General features: G+C 48.2%; 1 long non-coding RNA gene across 1 annotated transcript; it reads left to right on the top strand.

The window, feature by feature from the left end:
* Positions 1 to 2,139: 2,139 nt before the first annotated feature.
* On the top strand, positions 2,140 to 8,871 carry LOC122385936. Its single transcript, XR_006257307.1, has 2 exons — positions 2,140 to 2,382; positions 8,379 to 8,871. It is a non-coding gene; the product is annotated as an uncharacterized LOC122385936 (long non-coding RNA).
* Positions 8,872 to 17,244: the final 8,373 nt, after the last annotated feature.

Genomic DNA, 17,244 nt, shown 5'->3' with positions numbered 1-17,244 from the left:
TGCTGACACCTAGCGGTGAAAGTGGCAACTGTACTTCTGCAGGTATTCAGTATAAACGCTACTTCTCCATGAGCGGGAACTAACGATGCTGGATGGAACAGAACAAAGGATTTGTGAAAAGGGTGTTTTCATTTTCCACACAGTTTGATGGATGGAAGATTAGCTTCATTCGCATAGGTGTATGAATTGATGAAATCTCAGATAAATGAAAAGAGAAATGACAGAACTATGTAACTTTTGGTTCATTCCAGTGGCATTCTTATTACCAACCGTTTATCCGTAACCTATTCGACCGTCAGTTTAGCAATTTAGGTACCCATTTGATTTATTTGAGGATTCGGTTGATTCATATATGATAGTATCCACCACATGCATCCTCAGCGTTTGTAATTAATCTGATGTAGGTATTATTCAATTTGAAATTTCGCTGGGTACGGAAGGTAAAACAATGATCGCCGTACCTACTTCCTGATTTCAAGCGTAAGCCTTGGCCTTTCAAAATCATACAAACGTTGTTTAGTCCTGACTGTTAATTGTAATGTGCAGTGAATTTATCTTGGATGCTACTTCAACTCTGAACTCTATAAAATGGTTTATAGTGCCTGTTAGCTAATGGAAAGCTACAGCCATACACACCAACTTTTAGTGTCTCTCTTTCGTTTCACTCTTTTAATTATTTCTGGAAGTGATGCATGGAGAGTTTTACTATAAACATAGAAGTGACGAACAGAGATGAGCAGAGGCGAACTGGTCCGGGCCATGCAGCGTCGCGGACGCCGGGTGGCCCGGGGCGGCCAGACTGTGAGTTGGAAACCTGCCGAGAGATGGCGTGGCAGTGCAGTCGGCCCGCGCCGGCCGCCCGACGCCGACATGTGCTGCCGCGCTCCGGGCCTGCTCCGGCCGGCCGGCGCCGACTACCGTCGGTACCGGTACCGCATATTTACGTCTGGACAACGAGTTGCGTTGGAGAGGCCGGAAATAGTGGCGATTTCAGGACCGCAAGATTGGACCGTCATTGGGATGATTCTGTTTCTGATTCTGATTCTGATTCTGTTTCGTGCACTGTTTTCGGCCGGAATTTAATAGTTACTACAAAATATTTTGTAATTACGTTTCCACCAAGAATGAATGCCACCAGGGCTAAGTTTTAACTACTTTTGCATTTTGTCCAGAAGCATATAGTGCTGTTATATTGCAGTTTTAGCGCGTTTGTTACAAAATATGAAGCGAATAAGCGTCAGTGTAATTCATCAGCATTCGTGTCAGGCCCATGTCGTCCCCTATCTCTCTGCGTGTCCACTAACACGAATGACGTCACGCATGTGGGCGGAGCTATGGGCGGAGCCTAACGCACGCGGCAGTCCAAGCCGCCATATTTGAATTTATATTTTAATAGAATCTTGCCGATATTTTGGGTGAAGTCAATTTATATGGATAGCTTGGTGACAGTTTAGCTATACGAATAATAATTTATTATGGATGTGCGTATGTTCAGCTTGGAATTGCAATTAAAGTTCCACACCGCATAGATTCGAACTCGGGACCTTTGGAATACTGCGCGGGCACGCTAACCACTACACTACCACGACCGCGCGGCGGCCGGCGGCAGGGAGGCTGCGGAGACATGGGGGGACATTTTACGCTTTTATGAAAAAAGCAAAAGATTTAGCGAAAAACACGTAATAGGTAACTTGCAGAAAATTGTCTGCTCTTTCAGATAAGATACTTAAGTTTGATATATCTTGTGCAGACTTCATTCTACAGTGCTTCGAAAATCGCTCATTTACATGAGGATTGAACGGGGCTTCGAGACTTGACTCCAAATGACGTCACGAGCTGACGTCACGAAAAGGTAGAATCGCCGGACGACCCTACCTGAGGGCTGTTCACGGACCCTGTGTGCGATCGGACCGCACACAGCCTCCAAGCTCCGCCCACTGCGTCCCTACGTCAGCCTTGCGTCACCGCACACAGCGACCGCTGTGGCCGGTCGGGACTGGCCACAGCGGACCGTCCACCGCACGCAGCCGTGACGTCAGAGCCGCCTACCCATCCCCTACCCCCACGCCTGCTGGACGTACCGCACACACCGCACGCAGCAGTGTGCGGTGCCCGTGAACACCGGTATATGGGGCCTTGATTCGTGTGCGAGACGTCGGCGGAGGAGGAGCTCGAGTTTAGCTGCGATCTCTCGCGCGTTACTGAGGGTGTTGGAGTTTGGGTTCATTGGTTTCTATTTTCTGTTTTGTTTGCAAGGCAAGTTCTTTCTTTGAAGTAAGAGGTGATGCAGTGATGGATCGGAGGCGGCCCGTAAAGCGGGTGCGACCTGACGAGTTTTTCTTTGACGGAGGAGAGTCCAACAACACAGGGTCTTTCTTGAAGGTAAAGTTGTTATCTGATGTTTCATTTAAATCAAAGGGATGGCCTTGGGTTCAGCTCGGAATCAGAGGGATACTGGGACCTGATGATAGGTTGGCTAAAGCTAGCCTCTTGGCTGATGGTGGGCTGCTGATGAGGACAAAAAATGAGTCTCAGACTTCCAAGCTTCTGAAAGTTCAAATGTTTGCAGGTGAGGAGTGTCAGGTGATCAGGGATGAACGGCTCAACACCTCCCGGGGTATCGTGCGGGCCCACGACCTGATGGAACTGTCTGAGGAGGAAGTAGCTGGGTGGTTGAAAGAGTTTGGTGTCACAAAGGTCAAAAGGTTCACAAGGAAGGTCAATGGGCGCACTGAAAGGACAGCAACACTCCTTCTAACTTTTGATACCCCCACCTGCCCTTCTAGGATTTCTTTGGACTATGTCACTTACAAAGTTGACCAGTACATCCCAAATCCAATGATGTGTTACAAATGTGGTAAATTTGGCCATTCTGAAACGACATGCAAGGATGATCGTGTGTGTCTTGTCTGTGGGGAACCGAGTCATGAGGGAGAGTGCACTCCAAAGTGCATCAACTGTGGCAAGAGTGGCCACTCCTGTCAGGATAGGAGGTGTGAGATATGGGTCAAAGAGAGGGCAATATGTAGAATGAAAGTAGAACAAGACATTTCCTTTGGGGAGGCGAGGAAAAAATTTGAGGAACAAGCACAGAAACAGAGTCCAAAATCATATTCTGAGGTCCTTAAGGTACCACAGAGCTCATCCCCACAGGAGGAGGAACTGAAAACCAGGGTGGGTAAGCTTGAAGATGCAGTGACAGAGCTGGTGGGTTTGCTCAAGCAGGTTGTGGGCAAACAATTGGATCCCAAAGGCACAGACAAGGAGACAGAGCCTGCCTGCATCACTGACAGCGGTGCACAGGGTGTAGAGAGTAGTGGTGAGATTTCATGCATAGAGACAGAGAGTGATTCTATGGAGGTTCAAAAACATGGTGATGTCGACTCAGATGAAAGACCAGTGACTGGCTTTGACAAGGAGATTGGGAAGTGGCAAACTGTGAGGAAGGGCAAGGGAAAGAAGGGAGGCAACATGCCTGTCCTTCCAGCACTGACTGGGGATGACGAGATTTCGCCGTCCCCCGAGCTGACTCGATTCACTCGAGCCCCAGGGCGAGGTGAACGTGGTCGGCTCAAACCAATGCAGCGGGCCCACAGTGCTTCGCGACTTCCTTCGTCCAAACAGTGTTGGCAAAACAATTCCCATCCCCCCAACTCTTAGACAATACCCAGCAAAAGCATCATTTCTGTGTTTGTGGTTTTTTCTGGCAAATATCGAACAATTATTTCCAGTGATTACAGTTGCCTGCGTTTGTCGCAGGTTTTAGTCGGTACCCAGATTATGTATTATTTATTTCCTTATCCTGATTTGCATCTGGTGTCTGGTTTCAGTATCTCATGTGTTATATTTGATTTTGTGGTGGTCGTCGTCAGTCTGCCAGGCGATCCTTTTTTGGGTCGGTTTGGCGGCGGGGCTGATGAAACGGGCGTGTTCTGTCGGAGCCGGGATGGTTCGACCGGCGCCCGGGGCAGTGGGGCAGGTCACGTGACCCGATGTTATCGCGAGGTCGGCGGGCCGGCCCCGGGGCTAGGCGTGGGCCCGGTCCTGGGGCGCGGCGTGAGCCCGACCTCAGAGCCGAGAACGAGCGCAAAGGTGACCTTGACCGTGCTGGGTACTTTTCCGTCGAATAGTTAGTTAGAAACAGCGTTATGGTTAATAGTGTGAGGAGTTTTACCATCATGCAATGGAATGCTCGTGGAATGATTGGAAAATGGCCGGAGATTAAACCTGTGCTACTGGAAAAAGGCAAAGATGTGATTTGCATCCAAGAGTCACATTTTCTCCCTAATGATCCTTATGACTTCCGCCTTAATAATTACACTCTTTATAACGCATTTCCCAATACGGACAGGAGACAGGGAGGAGTCAGTATTTATGTTAATAATAAACATCCCCATTGTCAGATAAATCTGAATACTTGTCTACAAGCTGTTGCAATATCGGTCCCAACTGGCAGATGTCGGCTGTGTATTTGTTCGTTGTACCTTCCGCCGAACGAGCGTCTTTCGCAGCAGGTTCTCAGTGGTCTGGTGAGCCAGCTGCCACAACCTTTTATTATATGTACAGACGCTAACAGCCGACATTACATGTGGGGCGCAGATCGTTGTGACCAGAGAGGAGTCATATGGGAACGAGTTATTCGTCAACACGCACTGAATATTCTTAACGATGGCAGCCCGACACGGCTCGATGAATACTCTGGACTATGGTCCCATATTGATTTAACATTGAGCACGGGTAATATAGGTCAGTACTTGCAATGGTGTACCGACTCTGATCTATATTCCAGTGATCATTGCCCAATATACATAACATTTGATCTGCCTGGAACTGACACCTGTCGGAACACAGATTTCACGGGATGGAATACTAATAAGGCCAACTGGTCTGAATTTACTGAGAAGTGCGACTTACGATTTTGTGAAGGAATAGGAATGGAAAACTGCACAGCTATGACCGAAGCCTTACTGAGGGCTGCGGAGGATAGCGTACCTATGAAACGGAACAACTCAAAGTACACTTGTCCATGGTGGACTGAGGAATGTAAAGAGGCGATTCGTAGTCGGCGACGAGCACTCAACCGGTTTCGTCGTAGCCACCAAACTTTACACCTCATGGAATATAAAGCTGCTAAAGCAAGAGCAAGGCGAATTATTAGACAGGCAAAACGGGACTCTTGGGAGAAACTGCTACATATGTTCAAACATACCACCCCTATGCGACAACTATGGGACATAATACGGCGTTTTACAAAGAAGGAGCGCTACCAGCGGCCATTGCCCGTATTATGCATCAATGGCAATATGACAGACGATCCCAAAGAAGTCGCTGACGTGCTCGGGAATTTCTTCTCGGGGATGTCGGCGTCCATTAATTATAGAGCTGCCTTTAGGGAAAGAGAGAGTGTTTTGCTCGAACAGCTTCCATCGTTTGCGAGCGACAACGACGAGTGCTACAATGACATGTTTACTATTGATGAATTGAGATGGTCAGTTTCCCATTGTGGAAATACCTCTGTTGGGCCTGATAAGATTCACTACATGTTTTTTAAGCAACTTAATGATGAGCAATTGACACAGATCCTAAAGCTGATTAATTACATTTGGCTTTCAGAGCGTCTTCCCGACACTTGGAAACATTCCATTATGGTGCCGATCCTTAAACCCGGGAAGCCAAGTCACCAACCCGAATCTTACCGACCTATACAGCTTACATCATGCTTCAGTAAGGTCATGGAACGAATGGTTACCAGACGGCTGGCGTGGTTTATTGAAAACGGAGGAATGCTTTCAGCCATTCAATGCGGATTTCGGAAGGGACGGAGCACAGCTGATCATTTACTACGACTGGAGTCCAATGTTAGACAGGGCTTCTTTTACAACCGGTATACTTTAGCTGTATTCTTGGATTTTAAGAATGCGTATAATCTTATTTCGACGGCGGCCCTGCTGACCAAGATGCACGCACTTGGTTTCAGAGGGCGAATGATGCACTTCATTCGATCCTACCTTGATAACCGAACCTTTCAAGTCAGAAATGGCTGCCTCTCCGATACATTTGAACAGGACAATGGCTTGGTACAGGGTGGTGTAATTTCTCCGGTGTTGTTTAACATCATGATAAACGACATATTTGATGGAGTCCCCGGAAACCCAACATGTGCGCTGTACGCTGACGATTGTACCATGTGGGTGCAAGGAAGGAGAATTGCACAATTAGTTGACCGAATGCAGTTAGCTCTCGACCATGTTAGTTCATGGGCTGACAGATGGGGCTTTGTTTTTTCACCGCACAAATGCAATGCCATTATATTCAGACGATATATGAAAGCAAGGGAATTAGCCACTGTGCCCCGATTGAGACTTTACAACGAGCACTTGAGCTACTCCGAGGAGGTCAAGTTTCTCGGGGTTTTGCTCGACACGAGACTGAATTTGAGCAAACATATTAAATATGTGAAGGGAAAGGCAACTAAACGTATATCAATCCTAAGATGTTTGGCCGGAGGGAACTGTGGAGCGGATAGAACGATACTTTTGCGAATTTACAAATCAATGATACGGCCAATACTTGATTATGCATGCCAGATACTGGATGGTCCACGAAACAAAACAGTTGAGTCGCTTGATAGCATCCAGAATGCATGCGTGAGGATTGCTACGGGCGCGCTTAGAACCTCCCCCATACTACCTCTGATGGTGGAAGCAGACGTACCCCCTCTGAGATTAAGACGGTGCGATTTGACCTTACGGTACTGCTTGAGAGTGAAGAGTGACCCCAACCATCCATGTCTTGAATTGATATCACGCGGTGCATCGCTGCCTGCCATTGATAGTGATTATTTGAAGCGAATCGCAGGCTTCCCTGTGTATGAGAGGCTCTCGGCTATATGCGCTGAGACAAACTTTGATATGCCGAACGAATTGACGTCCTTATCTGGTACCATCCCGCCTTGGCACTTGCAGAAATGTGATCTGATTCGACTAACAAATGAGAGAAAAGCAAACTTATCTGATATTGAAGTGCAATGTCAGTTTAATGACCTCAGAGAGAGATATGCAACGTTCTCTTTCTGCTTTACTGATGGATCAAAGAACCATGATGGTGTTGGATGTGCGTATGTACTTGGAAACCGACGTGAAAGGTTTAAGCTGCCAAATAACTGCTCTGTATTTACGGCGGAAGCATTCGCTATACTACGGGCACTGTTATTTGTGGAGGAAAGTGGTATCATGAGATGTGTCATTTGCACGGACTCCCTGTCCGTGCTGACTGCTCTTCGTGGGCCGGTCACTTCCCATCCTACTATCATGAAGATTTTAGAGACCTGTCATCGATTGATTACTTTGTCTGATCGCGAACTTGTTATTTTGTGGATCCCTGGACACTGCAGCATCACTGGGAACGAGCTAGCTGACCGTCAGGCCAGGGAGGCTATCTCGCTGGATCAAATAGTAGTCCTTGAAATGGGTCCCAAAGAGCACTATCCCGATATTGGGTTGTCTGTCCGTCGCCTGTTCAATCAGTGCTGGCAGCAGTATAACTCAAACACCAACTTGAAGTTGATAAAGGATGAAGTTGGATCATGGTCATCTTGTAAACGCGCCAGTCGCAGGGAGGAAATCTTGTTATGTCGCATGCGAATAGGACATACACGATTCACTCACGGACATATAATAGATAGAGACCCCAGGCCTGAATGTAACCGATGTTTGTGTCCCCAGTCAGTTAAACATATACTTGTGGAGTGCCCAGTGTATGCTACTCACCGACAATCGATTGTTCAGAAGTGCCTTCAATTGGATGTACCACTTACCCTGAAAACTCTTCTGGGTGATCAACACCCGGACATCACTGACGAGGTTTTCAGGTTCCTACGTGCTACCAATCTCTTCAAAAAGCTGTGACTGCGATGATCTGCGATGAACTAGCTGTGATTATTTGTGTTTGAAGCTATCATGTGCAATTATTGGATTATGTTAGTCTACCTGCCGATTGGCGAACCCCGTCGCGACTGATGCGGAGGGCATGGCCGTCGATCTGGCACTTTGATGCGATCTCCTGCTTTTGTAATTTGTGTTGATTGTTTACTTTATCGTCTCTCTGGTGTTTTGTGTTATGTGCTGCGACTGCTCTGTGGACGTCCTCATGTGTGTAACAGTCGTGCATTGTGTGGAAATGATTGGATGAATGGAGATTGAATGTTGAATGAGAAGGATGCGGGAGTGGAGATGCATCGGTGTGAGAGATGGATGCAGTTAGTGGATGAATGAAGAGCAGCCTGTACTGGTTTGCTACTGTAGTTTCTTTTTCTATATTTCTCTTGGATGTATACCTCCGTTAATCTTTTTTGTACCATCTGGTCCCTTCTTTTGTAGAAGTAGTCGCATAGTTCCGAAGTTGAGGCTCGTTATGATCGGTATGATCATGAGACATGAACCCTCCAACGCAAGTTGATAACTGAGTGAGGTACCAAGAGCAGACTCGTGCCTGAAGATCCTTTTGAACTGAATGGCTCGCTGGACAGATGCGAGGTCAAGAGCGTTATGATTGAATGACTCATAACCAGAAACCATCCTTTTTGTTTCTATTTTTAAGTTTTTAATCAGTTATATGTTAGAAACTAACCGTTACTAATATACTTCACCGGACATTTCCTGCCTGGACATATCCGAAGCCCGCGCATACATCCCCATGCCATCCCATGCTAAACCTATCATTTTCCTTCATCTGCTTAGTTTCCCTCTGCACCATCTGGCTGCAACCGATTGCAACATCTACTCGATCGAGACAAGAATGGCGCACTGATGACAACAACTACGGACGCTTGAGCCCAACGAGGCTATGCGCCCTAACCCAACAAGTACAAGTAAGTGTAATTCATCAGTGGCAGAAGTTACTTGAGGGAAGCTATGCTAATTGCTCATAGGGCCTTGTAATTGCTCTTTCCATCCACTAGAAGGTATTTACGGAGCGAGCGAAGCGAGCGTAGTCTTTCCTTAGATTAACGGAAATTTCTGAGTATGAGCGGCCGGCCGGCCGGCCGGCCGTGGTCACGCTTTTGCGAGGCTTATATCTCAGCAACCACTTGACCGATTTACACGCGGTAATTTTTGTAGGGTAGCTTCATTCCTTCTACCAAGTATTGGACTATTCCCGATGCATGTGGGTGACCCCTTATGCACGTGCCACGTGCAAAACGAAGTGGTGTCACTTTTGTAATTGTTGCAATATCTCGGTAACTACTTGGCCGATTGCGCTGAAAATTGGCATGTAGGTAGGCACCCACTAGGCAATGCATATCCATGTGCCAGAGTTGGGGTGCTGCTGCACGTGCGCACGTGCAGGGGTCGATTCCAGATCTCGAGAACGGCTGGACCGATGGCGCTCAAATTTGGTACATGGTTAGGGACCGGTTAGTAGGGAGCCGTGCAAAAGTCAGTTGGGACCCATTTTGCACGTGCGCACGTGCAGGGTGCCGATTCCAGATCTCGAGAACGGCTGGGCCGATTGTGCTCAAATTTGGCACATCGCTAGAGACCGGTTAGTAGGGTGTCGTGCACAACTCAGTTGGAGGTACCCCCTCGCAATTTCGCACGTGCAAGGCTCACCCTCTCGCTCGCTCCGTTAGTCGCCCCAAAAGGCGTTATACTGGTAAATATTTTGCTTTGTGTATTCCAAAAGGAGAGGGAACTACTCGTATTTTATTTGTGCCTTCAGGCTTCATGTCAGAATTGAAGGTGGATCATTAAATTTTCAAGGCAGTTTACAAACAAGCATTTGGTCTATCTCGTATATAAGCAGTAGCTAAGAAGAAAAGTTGATCAATCCTGAAGGTCAGTCATCGAGTACCTCAACTTGGCAGCAAGATCTTCAAGGACGGAGGATATATTGTATACCTGTCCTGTAAATCAAAGCATTTTTGTGCCTGCAAAGGCTTAAGTTCTTTGTGGTGTGTTCGGAGTGGTGAGGCTATATGGCCATTTTTGTTGTATGTTTATTATGTGGAGATTGAATATAACTGTGACCCTGTACTTGTTTGTATACTTACTATGGTCAAACAGGGAACAGCACATTCACATAACATACTCACCTAGCACCTAACTCTTAGCTGTACCCTGCAAGTGCAGGCAGCAGGATCTGTACTTGTTCATGGCTCGAGCATTAGCAAAGCACTAAAGTAGCTTAGTAATCATTTCCCACATTTTCTAAGCATCTAACATGACATAAAGCAGTGCAGAGCAGCTTCAGAGAAGAAACACTCTAAATGCACAGACTCACACCAGCCACCCAATGAGCCAGTTCCTCAGTTGACTGTTTCCCTGGATGCAGCTTGGCAAGGTGAGCTAACTATTGGCAAGTAGCAGGTTAGCAGGTAAGATTGAGTTAGGGTGAGTACCTACCTATAACTGGGTGCTACTGCTATGCAGGTCTTGGGTAGGCTGCAAATATGTGTGATGATTGAGGTTAGGTCAGCTGTCAAGTTATTCAGGTATGCTCATTGCTCAGGTCACATTTTTATGGACACTTGGCAAATTAAAAAACTAGCATAACCTAATCTAAGCTAACCCGACTAAACCTACACAACTGCTGACTATAGGAACTAAGCACCTACCTACTTGTGCCTACATCTCATAACATGTCAAAGTAGAGTTCCTTGGTGGAAGATTATCCTCAGTACTTTTTATCCCAGCCTTGTGAAGAAAACTAATACTTCTAAGCTCTGAGTCACTGCTGGCCATCCACAGGAAGAAACGCTGAGACTGAGAGCTTTGCCATTGTATATTGGACCAACAATCACTATCACGAATTACTATGAACACATTATATGATCACATTGTTGCATGGATTGTCACATTGACAATTTTATAACAATCCTTTTTTCAAGAAATACAGTAATGATTAACATCAAAATCAACATAAAGTGGATTTAGTGATCCAAGCTTTCTCCTCCAGTAGCAATGGAATGATCGCATGTTTCATTTGCCAGACACTGAGTACCTGATGCTGGTGATGCACATTACAATCTGCATAGCATCTAAGCATAGTAAAGCTGCCAAAGTCCATTCATTCTAGATTTTTAACTTGATAGTTAGCACTAATTTATCTTGCTGTTGCAAGTTGTCATTCAATATCCATACCAATACATCAATATGTGCTCATCAGTCAACATTTTCTGGCATGATCCTGCTCAGTGCGCTCTTCAGTATTGCTCAAAGATCTGCAATAGTATAGCTTGTTTTCAGGCCAATAAGCTCTTTTAATTTTACTTTTTCTTGCTGATATATGAGCCCGATCAACTTGCGGTTATCAACCAAAATTTCATAACTTCAAGTTCAACTTGATATTGATATTGCTCAGGAGTCAGGACCTCTCACTCTGTCAGCCTCCTGGATACTTCGGATTGTTTTCAGTCACATGCTTCTTAAATATGATATAAGTCAATCTTAAGGGATTCAAAACATCCAACAAAACGACGTACAAGAGTACGGAAACCACCAGATAAACCACGGGCGTAGGAACGTCATGAAAAGTGGGTGGGCCACCCTGTCAAGGGGCCTCCTTTTCCAGGGGGCCTCCTATTTTCAGGGGCCTCCAACTTTTGCCTCGTCCTGCTGGCTGCTTTCAAGTATGACCTCCTCCAAATCTAGCTTCTGAGATCGGGCAGATGTACGGTCCAGGGGCGTAACCGCTTAAGCGAACAGTGCGGAAAGTCATCACCATTTTAAAACTTATTCCCCCTCCGATTTTTTTTTTTTAGAATCTATTTGCCGCAAACGGCGCATGACCCCTGAAAACCCCTACAAAAATGTCTTCCTCGTTCCCAGGTGCCCCCATTAGCTTCATAGGCGCCCTCTTTGGCATATAAGCGCCCTAGTCATCAGAGACATCCCTATATGTCCCACAGTCGCCCCGTTGTCGCATACAATGTGCGCTTATCATAGGCGTCTCTCTTTAGTTTTATGGACACTTGAAGGCGCCTCTCTTTGCCATGCCGGCGCCCCTGCTTCTTATGAACGCACCCCCATGGCATTGATCAATTCCAATTTGCAGACCTCTATTGCATGTGGACGCCCATATACATATGTAGGCCTCAGACTTCAGGGGCGCCCCTCTTTCGCATGGATTGAGGCGCCCCTATGGGCTTCATAGGCGCCCCTCTATTGCACGTAGGTGCCCTACTGTCTCAGAACCGCTCCCCTTGGGCATGCAGACGCCCATCTTTCGTACGGAGGAGCTGCTGTGGTTCTTAGAGACGGCATGGTGCTCCCAGACGCAGATGGGGCTCTCGGAGAAGACAGTGTGGGACCTTCAGTCGCTGATGGGTGCCCACCAGATGTGGACCCTCGGAGACGCCGGTATGGGGCCCTCTGAGATGCCGGTATGTGGCCCTTAGAGACACCGGTGTGGAACCCTCAGATACTTCCGTGTGAAGCCCTTACAATTGCTGGTGTGGAGCTATGAATGCGCTGGCTTAAATCCCTCAGAGGCCGGTACCGGGTATAGTCTCTCTTGAAAGTATCGCGTCCTGGGCTGCGGCGGCTCAGCGAACTATTCCATTCAGTTTGAGGACCCCAGTAGGGAGGTCATGGCCTGTATCATAAAAAGTACGCTGTAACACGATTTCACGCCAGCGGTAGAAGGAAAACTGCTATATGACGCAGGCCCCAGCGGCTGACAACTGGGTCAAAACAGGCGGAGGCCGGCCAAAGGTCATGCTCGTATCGCTCTCCCTTGACCCCGTCCACCGCCCCAGGCGGATACCGGTGCCTCTTGGGCTCACCAGCCGGGCGCTCATTGGTGTGCCTTAGTGGGCGCCAATCACTCAGTGTGCGTGACGCGTAAAATCACAACGAAGCGAAGTTCCGCCATAACCCTTACTGTGATGAGGCCTTCTGAATGACGTAAACAGGTCATGCAGGGTGTGGGGGGGGGGAGCCTGGCATCAAATAAGTTTTTAAAAAGAACATGGCTGAACAGCATTATTTTTTTATTTTTTGTCGCCGTTCACTAACCGGCTCATTAAAAAGAGAGAACTTTAAATATAAGACTAAATGGCTAGACAGCGAATTGGCGAACTGGCTAGAGAGATAATTCTTGTTTTTGAATCCGCTTACGAGTGCATGTGCAAGCACGGATGCATTCTGTTAGCGGGTGCAACTGATGATTTTTAGGTATATGGGCACGAGTTTCCGGATTTTACCCCCCCCCCCCCCAAAAAAAAAACAACAACAAATAATGTGACAGTCGTGCCGATGACGAGTCAAATTGCTAACTTTGCAATGAAACAAATCTCAACAAATCCTCTGCGAGTAGGGTGGCCTCCGTTGACCACATGCTTAGCTGCCATCACAAGTTACCGGATGGCGACTGCCACCTCCCCCTATCCCTCCGCAGTCCGCAACCACTCCCCTCGGCCCGCTGCGCCGGCTGCCTCCGCGTGTCAGGCTTCGGCCAGTGCTACCAGCGGCTCTCAAACCTTTCCGCTCAACCGCGGCTGGGACAGGTGGCGCCTTCTCTCGGAGTCGCGATACTTTCAAGAGAGACTATACATGGACACATATTTGATCAGGATCGGACGATTGGACACTTTTAAAAGGAGATCTTCCGTGCCTCCCGGATATTCACGGGAGAGCACATGTGGGGTTTAAAAAAAAAGGTGTCGATATAGGGCCCTAAGAGACACTAGTATGACCCTCGAAGGCGCCGCTGTGTGGCGCTCATAAACACTGGTGTGGAGCCATCACAGGCGGGTGGAGCCGTTAGAGGCCGGAAAGGGCCCTTAGATGCCTACAAGGAGCCTTCAGAAGCCGGCGTGGCACCCTTATGGGGATAAGCGTGTCTACTTAGGAGCCCTTGAGGTGCTCTCATGAGCTCTGTGGGGCCCTACCGAGCCGAAATATGGCCACGGCCAGTTGCCGCCGCATGGCTCTTCGGACTATCATTCTCAGGGGCCTCATCTGCCTAGTTTGAATAGAAGGGCCTCTCAGACCATCAGCCTCATGGGCCTCCTCTGGCTAGTATAAATAGAAGGGCCTGTTAGACCATCAATCCTAGGGGCCTCCTCTGGTTAGTATAAATAGAAGACCTCTCAGACCATTATCTCAGGGGGCTCCTGTGGACAGTATACCTAAATAAAAGGGCCTCTCAGACCATCAGTCTCGGGGCCTCCCTAGAAAAGTGTAAATGTGGATAGAGGGCCACCTCAGAATCATTAGGAGTGGAGTAGGGGCCTCTTGTGGCCAGTATGAATATAAGAGCCTCTCAGACCATCGGTCTCAGGGGCCTCTTCTGACTAGTGTGGATAGAGGGCCCTCCCAGACCACCGGTTTCAGGGGCCTCCAGTGGCCAGTTATATGAACAGAAGGGCCTCACAGCCATCAGCCTCGGGGGCCTCTTCTGACTGGTGTGAATGTGAGGGCCTCTCATACCATCATTCTCAGGGGCCTCCTCTGCCTAGTGTGAATATAAGGGCTTCCCAGGCCATCAGTCTCATGGGCCTCTTCTTCCTGGTGTTATTATAAGGGCCTCTCAGGTCATCAGTCTCAGGGGCCTCCTCTGACTACAGTGTAGATGGATAGGCCTCCCAGACCATCAGTCTCAGGGGCCTCTTCTGACTATTGAGGATAGAGGGGCCTCCTCTGACTAGTGAGGGTAGGGGGCCTCGGCTAGACCGCCAGTGTCAGGGGCCTATTCTGACTAGTGTGGATAGAGGGGCCTCCCAGACCGCCAGTGTCAGGGGCCTCCTCAGATCCACTAGGGTCTCTCAGGCCATCGGTCTCAGGGGCTTCGACTGACAAGTATGAACAGAGGGCCTCCTTGGATCCATCACGGCCCCTTGGAGTCCGTGCGTGGGGATTCGTGGAACTTATTTTTACCGAGTTTGTTTATTCTGGAAGGTGACGACGTCCTCACAAATCGAGACGAGGGGCCTCGAGTAAAAAGTGGGTGGGCCAAAACACATGGTTGGCCCCCCCACCCAGGGGGGCGACACGGCTATTCGCGCAATGTATTCAGTTATGGGCCGCGCGGGGCCTCGCGATGACGCGGCTGGAGGCAACTGCTCAGCGCGCTAGGATACTTCTGGCGGGGCCGGGCGCTGAACGGTGTGCAATGAATGGGTTACGGGCGGGCAGACAGAGAAGATGTATTGAATTTGAATTGACAAATGACATCAGCAATCGGGTGGGGAAGGAGAACGTTTCTAATCGAGCTTGGGATGGGGAAAGCCGAAAATGTCGGCTCAAAGCTCCGACATGTGCCGTACCATGTGTAGTATGTTTAGGTGGGCAGACAGAGATGAGTTATTGGATTTAAATTCACCTTACCATCGGTCTCTGGTGGGGTTTGAAGACATTTTTAGTCAAGCTCGGAGTGTGGCAACCCACTGGCGGATCCAGGGGAGGGCATTTGGGGCAAATGTCTCCCCCACAACCGGGGCAGCGCCCGAAATCGCTTTTCGAGAATAAAAGAAAACTTCACAACTTTTCTGAGGAAATGTTGGTTAATCACACTGCACAGCAGTGCGCAAGGAATCGAAATTCGAGTTTTTCTCCCTTTTTGGGGTAAGCCTCCGCAGTGTCCTTCAGTGTCCTTCCTGGATCCGCCAGTTGTGAATAAGTCACGGTCGATACCGAGCTTCGGCGGGACCAGGCGCTGTATACGCTGTACCTACAATGAAGAGGCGGACAGACACCGAACCCCACATCCTATTGCTATACCCGTGCTTCTGAGGGTGAAGCACTGAAGCATCACGGAATCCCACAGAACCTGCGAGTCGACGAGGTGGCCGCTTTGGCCGCCGGGTACTGTTGCTCCCTGGAGTTGCCTGGGACCGATGGACCGATGCCTGGAACAACAGCCCCGGCGGTGCCCCTATCGGCCGTAGTAATAAGTGAATTCCCGTAATGTAGAGATCACATCCTCAATGATCTTCATTACGATTTTATATTCCTAAACAATATGACAGACCAATTATGCTGCCTACATTCAGGCATTACCTCTGATGGTTTTACGCCCAGTACAACATGTGTTGTCTGTCAAACAACAATCGAAGACGGGATCCCTTCTCATCATCTCTTAAACCATCGGTTGTCCATTCACCCACCCCTTTTCCCTAAAAATAGACGGTCAGATTCGGTCTGGGTCCTTACGACCCCTCTAGATTCGCCAGAGACGGGATCGGCTCGCCGTTATTGCACCCGTCTTAGTGTCTTTAGATACATAGACAGCTTCGACCCCGGACGTCGGACGGGGTGATCGTTCCACGAATGTACGCACCATCCAGGCCTAGGATGCATGGAGGTTTAAAAGAATGCAGTCTGCAGATCAGTCAACATAACAATGTTGGTATGCAACCACATTAAAATATCTCCCCGGCTCCCGCAACGTTCCAACGCCCCTCCGTTATGCATTCACCTTATGTGTCCGCCGAGCCGGCTTGCCTCCAATGACGTCATCGGCCGGCCGGCGGCGTTCAAGGTCAAACGGCTGGTGTCCTTACCTGGAGTTCCATAGCCTTGCCCCCACCTCGAAAAGTGGGTGGGCACTTGCCCACCTGGCCCCCCCTGTTCCTACGCCTATGAGATAAACTTAAAAAGCGCCTTGGAACAGAGCCAAGTGGTGTGCTCCCATGCTCCATTTGTTTGTTTACAATGACTGTAGTGCTGATGTATTTTTAAGACTCTGAAGGTCGGCTTATAAAAAAATGAAACGTTTTTACAAAAGTTGTAAGGCAAGTAATATTTATCTGAAAGAACTAAAATATTCAAAAGCCAAACACTATGAAATACATGAATCGGAACGAAAAAGTAACCCAAAAATCCTGCCTAATCACCGGCTCCTAAAACTGCAACAAACTCAGAACTTTTCCCCGCAACTCGTTGTCCAGACGTAAATATGCAGCGGTACCAGGGGTCGGTACCAGCGTCGGGTGGCTATCAAAGCGTACAAAAACGCAGCGTACAATCCTCAAAACATACAAAATCGCAACATACAACGCGCAAAACCTACAAAACAGGCCAGGTAGGGGACAGCCCAAACGTACAAAAGCGCAGCGTACAAAATCCCAACGTACAAAAGTTTACCGTCCAATGGGTAAAGCGTACAATGGCAAATCAAACAATGATCAGAACGTACAAAATTGGAACGTACAATGGCAGATCAAACAAACGCGTATCATACCAAATTGCAACCTACAAAACGAGATGATCGTATCATACAAAATCGCATCGTCTAAAATCG

This window comes from Amphibalanus amphitrite, unplaced genomic scaffold (assembly GCF_019059575.1).
Source record: "Amphibalanus amphitrite isolate SeventyFive unplaced genomic scaffold, NRLGWU_Aamphi_draft 000001F_arrow, whole genome shotgun sequence".
Taxonomy (NCBI): Eukaryota; Metazoa; Arthropoda; class Thecostraca; order Balanomorpha; family Balanidae; genus Amphibalanus; species Amphibalanus amphitrite.
The sequence above is the reverse complement of the archived record's forward strand: the minus strand, read 5'-3'. Positions and strand labels throughout refer to the sequence as shown.